We start from the raw sequence: 10,482 nt of genomic DNA, 5'->3' as shown, positions 1-10,482 counted from the left end.
CACTAGGCACCTGTCAGTGTTTAGCAGAGCCAGCTTCTGTTTAACTCCCTCCCCCTCCTTTTTTCTGACAGCTCCCATAGGAGTCTATGGAGCTTCCTGCGTTGTGCAGTCCAAAGATAGGGCAAGACCTATTTTTTAGCGCAGCAAGAAATTTCGGGAGTTGAAATAACGCTCTTATGTGCTATATTTTATACTTACCTAGCAGGCTCGATCCGGGTCCTCCTGCTGCTCTCCGGAGCTCCCCCACGTATCCTGCAGTCCTCGTTTGGCCACAGAAGATCACTTCCCGCCTCCAGGAAACAATGGTTCTGTTTGGTTCATCTAGTGCTGCTCAACTAATCAATGCAGCACTGGATGAACCAATACAATGAATTGGCTGAGCCACGGCATTGATTGGCCAATTCATAAATCCCGCCTGCACAACGTGCTGGCTGTTGATTGGTTCTTTAACCTCTGCTCTGCAAATCAATGCAGCACTGTATAAACCAATCACCGCCATCGCATTGGTTCATCTGGCACTGCATTGATTGGTTTATTTAGCACTGCTCAGCCAATCAGAGCGATCGCTTCCTGGAGACGGGATTTATGAATCCCGCAACCAGGAAGTGATCTTCTGTGGCCGGTGGAGCTTCAGACAGCAGCAGGAGGAACGGACCGAGCCTGCTAGGTAAGTACTCCCTTTTTTTTTTCAGGGAATGGAGTTAGGGCTTATTTTTGGGGTAGGAAATTTTGAAAATGTATTGCATCGCATGAAAGTCGCTAGTTCGTACAATGCAATAAACACGGCTCTATAGGGAAACATGGGCTACAAAGAAATCCCTCAAATATACAGCATGCCGTTTCTTTTTTCTCGCAGCGTCTCATCAGTGAAACCATCGTTAATGTGAAGGAGCCCATTGAAAAGCATGGGTTTCACAAACATGCTATTTCTTGCGTTGTCGCACCGTGGGAAAATCACACAATTTTGTCGCCGGTGTGAAAGCTGCCTAATAGGCATGTTCTATTTTTCGGTGATTTCTCCTATTCTTTACTATGGCTGCGTGAAAAATATTGTATCATAGTCGCATGTAAGTGTGCTTTGCATGCGAGTGTGATGGTTTTTATTACTGAAACAACATGCAATTCTTCACGCACGTGTAGTGATGTGTTTTTCTCTAAATAAATCAGAATATTAGGTAAAATCGCATGTTTACGAACGTGATATTTTCGGACCAACATTGTGCTCGCCCATATAAATACAGCCTTAGATTCTTAATGCCCTGTTTCTCTTCATAGAGTCACAAATTAAATCCTAAACCTCTGCCTGCATATTGCTCTGCCAAAGGATTCACACTACTATCTCAATGGAAACAATAAACTCTTTGTGCAGCAAACTCCCCCTAGTGGTGACTTCAGACAAAGAAAACATCATAGTAATATAGTATGTTAGGGCTCAGTCACAGAGGCGCATCGGCATCCGTACACCGGTGCCGATGCGCCCGTGTGACTGACAGTTAGAAGACGGCCGGACCTGAAGACGGCCGTCTCTTTCCAGCGCTGATGAAAGAACACATGACCGGCAATGAAGCCGGTCACATGTTCTTTCCTCCAGCGCTGCAGAGACGGCCGTCTTCAGGTACGTCCGTCTCCTTCCTGCAGTAACACGGGCGCCGATGCGCCTGTGTGACTGAAGCCTTAGGCTGAAGGGAGACAATGTCCATCTAGTTCATTAAAGGGACTGTCCATCAAATATTGAAATATGGTGCAGCATGATTTGCAAATATTCAAAAAGCCATGTTCAGCTCCCCAGTCCCCTAACTCTGCCTTTCTGATGGTACCCAGCCCTCCACCATTCTCTACTTCCTGCTGCAACCACGACATCCTAACACAGGTCATGTGACTGCTGCAGCCGAATGAGCCCGACATTGGGCTGTATTCATGTTTTTTGGTTCAATTGTGAACCACGATTTAAAAAAAAACAACAAAAAAACAACACATTAAAAAACTACATGCAGTATTCAAAAACTACAAATACTTTTAAGAAACTGAGCAGAAAAGTGGAATCCCCAATTCCCTGTAAAAATGATATGGAGCATGCTGGTATAACCTGGGTATCCTCTGTATATAATTAGTTATGTACAGCTGCTATATGTTACATCTCTCCTGTATACAGTGATATATCAGCATGGTCTATATCACTACATACAGGATGTGTATCTTATACCAGCAGTACATATATAATTATATACAGGGGATATCCAGGTTATACCAGCGCAGGCTATAGCAGTGGTTTCCAAACTTTTTCAGCAATGGAGCCTTTTTGAAGCAAAAGTTTCTTGTGGAGCCCCAAGGTGTGATCAGGGGAGGGGCTAGGGGCATGGCTTATAACATCATTTTACCTCCATCGTTATAAAAAAGGACAGGGCCATTAAAAACAAAACCAGGGAGGAACGCTGGATGGGCTGTAAATGTACATTATATTTAAAATTGACATGCTGTGGAATTAAATCCCGCACCACATGTCAATATCCACACGGGTTTTGTGCAGATTTTTTCCACAGCGTATAGATACCGTGGAAACAGTATAGGTACAGGTACAGTAAATTCCGCAGCAAATCCATGTAATAACGTCCCCTATATTACCCCAGTAGTAATAGTGACCCCCTATAATGATGGCCTCAGTAGTGCTAGTGTCCCCTATACTGGCCCCAGTAGTAATAGTGACCCTTATAATGATGGCCCCAGTAGTACTAGTGTCCCCTATACTGGCCCCAGTAGTAATAGTGACCCCTATATTGACTCCAGTAGTAATAGTGACCCCTATAATGATGGCCCCAGTAGTAATAATGTCCCCTATATTGGTGGCCCCAGTAGTAATAGTGACCCCCTATATTGATCGTCCTACTACCGTGTTTCCCCGAAAATAAGACAGTGTCTTATATTAATTTTTGTTCAAAAAGGTTTAACTTTTTTACATGTATAGCTGCCTGGACACTATTTAAATTGACTTTTTAAATTAACTTTTAGCAGGGCTTAATTTTGGAGTAGGGCTTATATTTCAAGCATCCTCAAAAAGCCTGAAAAATCATTTTGCATCCTTAAAAATTCTGGAAAATCATGCTATGTCTTATTTTCAGGGAAACAGGGTAGTAATAGACTTCCTATACTGTCTCCAGTAGTAATAGTGACCCCTATATTTGCCCCAGTAGTAATACTGACCCTTGTATTGACCCCAGTAGTAATAGTTACCCCTATATTTGCCCCAGTAGTAATACTGACCCCTGTATTGACCCCAGTAGTAATAGTGACCCTCTACATTGATCGTCCTAGTAGTAATAGACTCCCTATATTGTCTCCAGTAGTAATAGTGATCCCTATATTTGGCCCAGTAGTAATACTGGCACAGAAAAGATTAAGGCTAGGGTCACACAGGGCGGATTTGTTGCGGTTTTGCTGCGGTTTTTCCGTTGCAGTTTTGACGCAGAAGAACTGCTTCTGCAGCAAAACCGCTTCAAAGGTTAATTTAGGCTTGCGGATTTTCGTGCGGAAAAATCCGCAAGCGGTTTTTTCCGCAGCGCTGTTTTACTTTTGTCGCGTATTTGGTGCGGTTTTGGCTGCGTCCATAGAGGTCTATGGACAAAAAAGCGCTGCGGAAACAACCAAAGAATGAACATGCTGCATCTTTTAAAACCGCGACGCAGTTGCATTTCCGCACTGCGGCTGTGCGGAAAAAATCCGTCCTGTGAGAACAGCTCTTTGGCAAATCTCATTTGTGCTGCATTGCACTGCAAACGCAGCGGTTTCGCCGCAGTGTGGATATGCAACGGCAAACCACAGCAAAACCGCGGCAAATCCGCCCTGTGTGAACCCATCCTAAAGGTGCCTTCACAAATACGGTAAACACTGTGAAATTTCATCAGCAGATTTCGTTGGGGAAATTCCATTTGCAGCAGCAGCCATGCGGACAAGATTTTTTAAAAATCTGTGAAACTGCAGCGACGGCCTAGCGTGTTATGCTACACTGTTTGCATAACACTCATTGACTTCTATGGGAGTTAAAGGAACAGTGTAGCTCAGCTGAGCTTGGCTGTTTCCCTCAGCCCAGCTACTCAGTGAATTCATATTCAGTGGTGTTCACAGGTGGGAATGCCCCTTTAATTGGGCATCACAGCACTGTGATTAATGCATTGTATGAGATTGTTATTTTTGGTCAATGTCATGTAGCATTATGTGGCACTATGTAATATTTGGATATTGACAGACTTGGCTCAAAAATTCTAGCTTACACACGTGTATTGTAACATTTTATTCTAAGTCTCTCTTTTAGGTCCTCTGCACATGGGTTGGTTGGACCCCACATGCGGGATTCCCACAGCGGAATTTGACATGGTGCCCGGCCGTTGACCCCTGCGTACCTGTCCGGCCTCTTTGGCGAGCGCTGCGGATGTGTCCGCCAACACTTCGTCGCCCATGCACAGTAGCCCCCGATGCTCGGCAATGATGCGTATCCCACTATACCTCTGCAGTGCTCACTGCAGAAGAGCCGTATAGCCCGCACAGAATCACAGCATGCTGCGATTTCTTCTCCGCGAGTGAAAAATCGCATTCGATTTCCGCTCGTGGAGGTGAAATGGCGTTTTGCCATTGAATGCTATGGGGCAATATTTGCTGCGGAGTCCGGAGGTGGAAGCCCACCGCAGACCCTGCAAGGTAAATCCGCCCGTGTGCAGGAGGACTAAATGATATTTCTTTCATTCCTGTAGTTTGTAAAGTCAAGTCATGGATGTCATAGAAAACCAGTAGAGCTCTTACTGAAATGACCTTCTAAGGGCTCAGTCACACATGCGTTGCACTTTTGGCTAAATCTCGCGTTTTCTTCAGACGGTCGGGTACGGCGTATATACGCCGCAGGACAGAATTTCGGCACTTGAAAGGAAAGAGTTTAGCGTTGCTAAACTGTCTTCCCCTCCCTTTGCCGGCTGATGATGGCAATAAGAGCTCCCATAAAAGCCTATGGGAGCTGCTGGCAAAGGGAGAGGGAAGAAGAGGGAGGGAGTTTAGCAGCGCTAGTCATGCTAAACTCCTTCCCTCCCTCCCCTTCCACTTGATGGCAGCTCCCATCACCTTCTATGGGAGCTGCCAGCTGAACGCGGCCAAAATCCACAGCGTATGCGCTATCTTTTCCAGATGGACGATCTTATGCACCATCTGAACAAATGCATTGGAATCCAATGCTTCAGATGGTTGCGCGCGTGAAGCCAGCCTAATAAGACCTCTGAGTTTGGTAATGTGGATCCATAAAAGCAGACATAAGACTATAAAGGGGCGAGAATCTCACAGGAGTTCTGTGCGTTGCGAGCTGCACAAAAATTGCAGGATATGATCTCCATACTCTTCATTGGACTTATTCACAGGAGCGATTACTTTTTTCTGCTAACAGCGATGCTGCGAGGATAGAAATCACTGCATGTCCTATCCTTTGGTGTTCCCTCGGAATGCCTCACCCATTGTTTTCAATGGGACCTTTAAAGACATCGAATGGCATTCGCATGCCGAGCGATGTGATATTTCCCGTTGAAAGCAATAGGGAACCCGCACCCGAGGATCACAATGTCGCAGAAGCGATACAAGGCATTTTTGAATGAAAAACGCCTCACATCCACGTGAAAAATGCACATTGACAAGTGTGATATTGGGTCTAGTTTCTCGGCCCGATATTGCGTTCACCCGTGTAAATGTAGCCCCAGTCTGGGCTCACAAGGGAGGATTACAAGTGCGGAATCCGTGCGGTGGATCCACCGCAAAATGCAGGCATTGTAAAGCAGGTAACATCACTTTTTTGCTCACAGTCACAGGTACGAATTTCGTATTCTATGAATAGAGGAAAAATCGCAGCATACTCTATTTTGCTGTGGAATCCACACAGACGGCCTCCAATGAAGTCAATTAACATTGCATATGGGCCACAGGAACCCGCATAAGCGAGAGCGCAGGAAATACAATTATTGAGATTAAAAAAAACTGTTCTGCGCATGACAGATGGCGAGCCGCCGCGGTCACATGCAATACAAGAAAAACTCTCTGCATGCAGCACTTTTTCTTTTGATAAAATGCCGGCCAGCTGAGAGGAAACCAAACAGAAACCAATAAGCCTCCTTCACACGGGCGACACTGATCGCCGGGAGAAAATCGCATCGATATCGCACCACTGCACTGTGCGATGTCGCTGCGTATTCTCTTGGCAATACCGCGATTTTGTAGCGCTACAAAGTCGCATGTGACGCTACAAAATCACATGACTCTGTAGCATCACATGTGAGGATTTTCGAAATATTTAACCCTACCCCGATTGCTTGGTTCAATCACAGCCATTCATCGAGCACTGGCTGTGATTGGCTAAGCGTCAGCCAATCACAGCCAGCACTTCCACAAGGCAAGGATTTTTCAATCCCCGGACAGAAGATGAAGAGGAGAAAGAGTGTCAGGACCCGGGAAGGAGCGCTTCTAAGGTGATGTATCTGTTTTTTTTAATTTTTCCATGCAGCCAGAGCTTAGATTTGGCTTTGACAGTAGGATTTCCTACTGTCAAAGTTGCATAGCCCCCCACGAAAATCGCGTTTTCGTGCGATGTGATGCAACAGAGAGGAAGGCTCTATAAGGAAACATGGACAACAAAACCTCACAAATCGCGGGCAGATCGCTGGACCTGCAAGGTTTTTATGTCGGGTTGTCGCATGCTACAAAACATTGCATGTGTGAAGAACCCATCGGAAAAAATGGGCTTCAGATACATGCGATTTGTAGCATTGTAGCACCATGATAAAATCGTGCGACTTTGTCGCCCGTGTGAAGGAGGCCTTACAGTCAATGTAGTCTGTTCGGCGCTGTTCAGTTCCATCATAAGACTAACCTGTTCAACTGTGGGGATTCCCCTTTTCTGCTTCTCAGAGCAAGAAAACAGAACCCATGCCGTAGATGTGAAGGCAGTAGAGGTGAGCGAACGTACTCGTTTCGAGTAATTACTCGATCGAGCACCGCGATTTTTGAGTACTTCAGTACTCGGGTGAAAAGATTCAGGGGGCGCCGGGGGTGGGGGGAGGCGTAGCGGCGCGGGGGTAGCAGCGGGGAACAGGGGGGAGCCCTCTCTCTCTCCCTCTCCCCCCCACTCCCCGCTGCAACCCCCCACTCACCCACGGCGCCCCCCGAATATTTTCGCCCAAGTACGGAAGTACTCGAAAATCGCGGTACTCGGGTGAAAAAGGGGCGTGGCCGACTACGCTCGCTCATCTCTAGAAGGCAGCCTATGGGGGGACTCGCACAACCGGTTTTAAAAACGCTACGTCTTTTTCCTGCATGTGCAGTCTGATTTTTTTCATTTCAATTTCCTGCTCTGTCTCTCAGCGACATCGCTTATAAACACTGTAATTGCATATGTACAGCACTTATTACGTGCCCATAGAGAACAACAGGGCTCTACTGCGCATGATATGCAATTTACGCATGTATTATACACAATGTATATAGGCAAGTATGAATGGATCAATGAAAATCAATGTACTTTCATTGACTCCATTCACCGTTTATTACGCTATTAAATTACGCTTGTCTCAGCGCCTGCCCTAAGTCATGAATGTGGCAAGACTATTTACAAATATTGATGTTTAATAAGAAGGTGAAATGTAACAATATGAAGTGAAACATTTAAGTAAAATGTAACTTTTTTTGTTGTGAACTCCATAGACACACATATGTACTACAGCCAGGCAGTCCAGGATATATGATCTGAGGTAGTATGTTTTTTGGGTTAGGAATCCCCATAGCTGCCTCCTCCCACAGGTTTTCCAGTCTGTCTATAAGCCCCCAGGTCTTCTGTTTCCCTCTCCTGCATCTTCCCAGGATCAGTCATAGCATGGGTGAGGGGGCTGCTGATGTGACTTCCCTCTGTCAAAGCTTCCTGCAGAGATGAACTTTAAAAGAATCCCCCCAAAGCATCTTCAACCATAATGTCATGGACAAGCAGGTTACGCTCTAAACATTAAATGATGCTTAGTAGGATAAGACTTGTTAAAGTAATTAGTACCCCCCTACTGTTTACCTACTGCAGGAAGGAAGGGGGGCTGCACTTTAGATTTTGTCAGAAGTGGGAGCCTCCTGGTAGCAAATCACCCACCCACCTCCCTTCTGACCACAGAATTATTTAAAGTGGAATCAGGTGGCTGACAGTAAGCAGTAAGGGGGAGGTCTGCAGCGCACATGTGTACAGCTGATCCAGTATTCTCACAAAGCAGTCTATCCCCTGCAGATAGCTGACTTCATCTCTGCCACTACGGGCATCTGTCTTGGCACCATTTTTCATATGGTTGACATTTCAGTAGACTTGCGAGCATGATCAGGAGTACGGATACCAACAGAACTCATGCCACGTTCCCCTGCATTTATTTTGGCATGTTATAAACATAAGAATGACTACACACTGTGCATTAACTCTTTAAAGACTGGCCCCCCTTTTTTTTCATTTTCGTTTTTTCCTCCCCACTTTAAAAAAAATCACAACTTTTTTATTTATCCATCACCGTCAATGTCTGAGAACTTGTTTTTTTGCATGACGAGTTGTATTTTTCAATGGTATTATTCAATCTACCATATGATGTACTGAAAAATGTAAAAAAAAAATTCTAAGTGGAGTAAAATGGAAGAAAAAGTGCAATTCCGTCACATTTGTGGAAAGTCTTGTTTCTATGGTGTACACACTGCAGCAAAAATGACATTAATTTTATTGTATGGGTCAGTACCATTACTACGATACTGAATTTATATAGTTTTTTTTTTTGCTGAACTACTTTAAAGGGGTTGTCCCGCGCCGAAACTGTTTTTTTTTTTTTTTTTACCCCCCCCCCCCCCCCGTTCGGCGCGAGACAACCCCGATGCAGGGGTTAAAAAAGAACACCGGACAGCGCTTACCTGAATCCCCGCGCTCCGGTGACTTCTTACTTACCCGGTGAAGATGGCCGCCGGCATCTTCTCCCTCCGTGGACCGCAGGGCTTCTGTGCGGTCCATTGCCGATTCCAGCCTCCTGATTGGCTGGAATCGGCACGTGACGGGGCGGAGCTACACGGAGCTACACGGAGCCCCATTGAGAAGATAAGAAGACCCGGACTGCGCAAGCGCGTCTAATTTGGCCATTAGACGGCGAAAATTAGACGGCAACCATGGAGACGAGGACGCCAGCAACGGAGCAGGTAAGTGAATAACTTTTGATAACTTCTGTATGGCTCATAATTAATGCACAATGTACATTACAAAGTGCATTAATATGGCCATACAGAAGTGTATAGACCCACTTGCTGCCGCGGGACAACCCCTTTAAAAACATAAAATATCTTTGAAAAAAAACTTAAATTGTTTTCTGCTGCCATTTTCTTAATATTATCAACATAGTTGTGCGAGGGCTTATTTTTTGCGGAACGTCCTGTAGTTTCTATTGGAACCATTTTGGAGTACATATGAATTTTTGATCCCTTTTTATTACATTTTTTCTTGAAGGCAGGGTTGACCAAAAAAGTGCAATTCTGACGTTGTTGTTTTTTCTGATGATGTTGACCATGCAGGAAAAGTAATGCATTACTTTATTAGATCGGACATTTATGGATGCAGTGATACCAAATATGTTTGGGTTTTTTTTATTTAGATTTTTTAAAATGTAATTTTAAATTGATATTTAAATTATACATATGGGAAAAAGCTGGATTTTTACACTTTTATTAACTTTTATTTTTCTCAATATTTAATAAAACGTTTTTTAAATTAACTTTTACTTTTTTTTTTTTTTAGTTCCCATAGGGGACAAGAACATTTCATGGTTTGATAGCTTCTGCATTATGATGTAATACCATAATGTTAGATTACCTGTTATATCACGGTATAATGTATCAGGCCACAGCACAGGAGTCAGAGAAAAGTATCATACCAACAATATCCTATAGGAAATATCTATTTGCAAGTGCCACCTTCCAGCGAAGAGGAAATCTTTATGCCTACAGCATCACATTAGACCTCCTTCCCATTGGCGATTGCAATTCTGCCACAAGAAAATCGTGGTAAAATTGTGTTTTTGTTCCCACGATTTTTGAGCCTCAGCAATGCCTTTTCCTAAGAATCATCTTGCATCGTATCGCTGCTGCCCGCAATTTTTTCGTGTGAAAGTCAATAGCAATTTCTAATGTTAAAAATGCATTTCATGAAAATCGCAAGTTCATGCTTTGTGATGCGATAAAAAGGAGGCTCCATAGGGAAACATGCGAGATCAAAAAAATCACAAAACGCAGAATGCAGAATGCATAAGTGAAAACGTCACAAATGGGAATAAAACCAATGAAAATAATTGCTTTCATAATTCTGCATTCTCACTCTCGTATCACTCAAAAATTGTGCAATTTTATTGCAGGCGTGAAGCCACCCTAATAAGATGTATACATTTATTGATATATACTGCATGGCCACTT

This window comes from Eleutherodactylus coqui, chromosome 3, assembly GCF_035609145.1.
Source record: "Eleutherodactylus coqui strain aEleCoq1 chromosome 3, aEleCoq1.hap1, whole genome shotgun sequence".
NCBI classification, from domain to species: domain Eukaryota; kingdom Metazoa; phylum Chordata; class Amphibia; order Anura; family Eleutherodactylidae; genus Eleutherodactylus; species Eleutherodactylus coqui.
The sequence above is the reverse complement of the archived record's forward strand: the minus strand, read 5'-3'. Positions refer to the sequence as shown.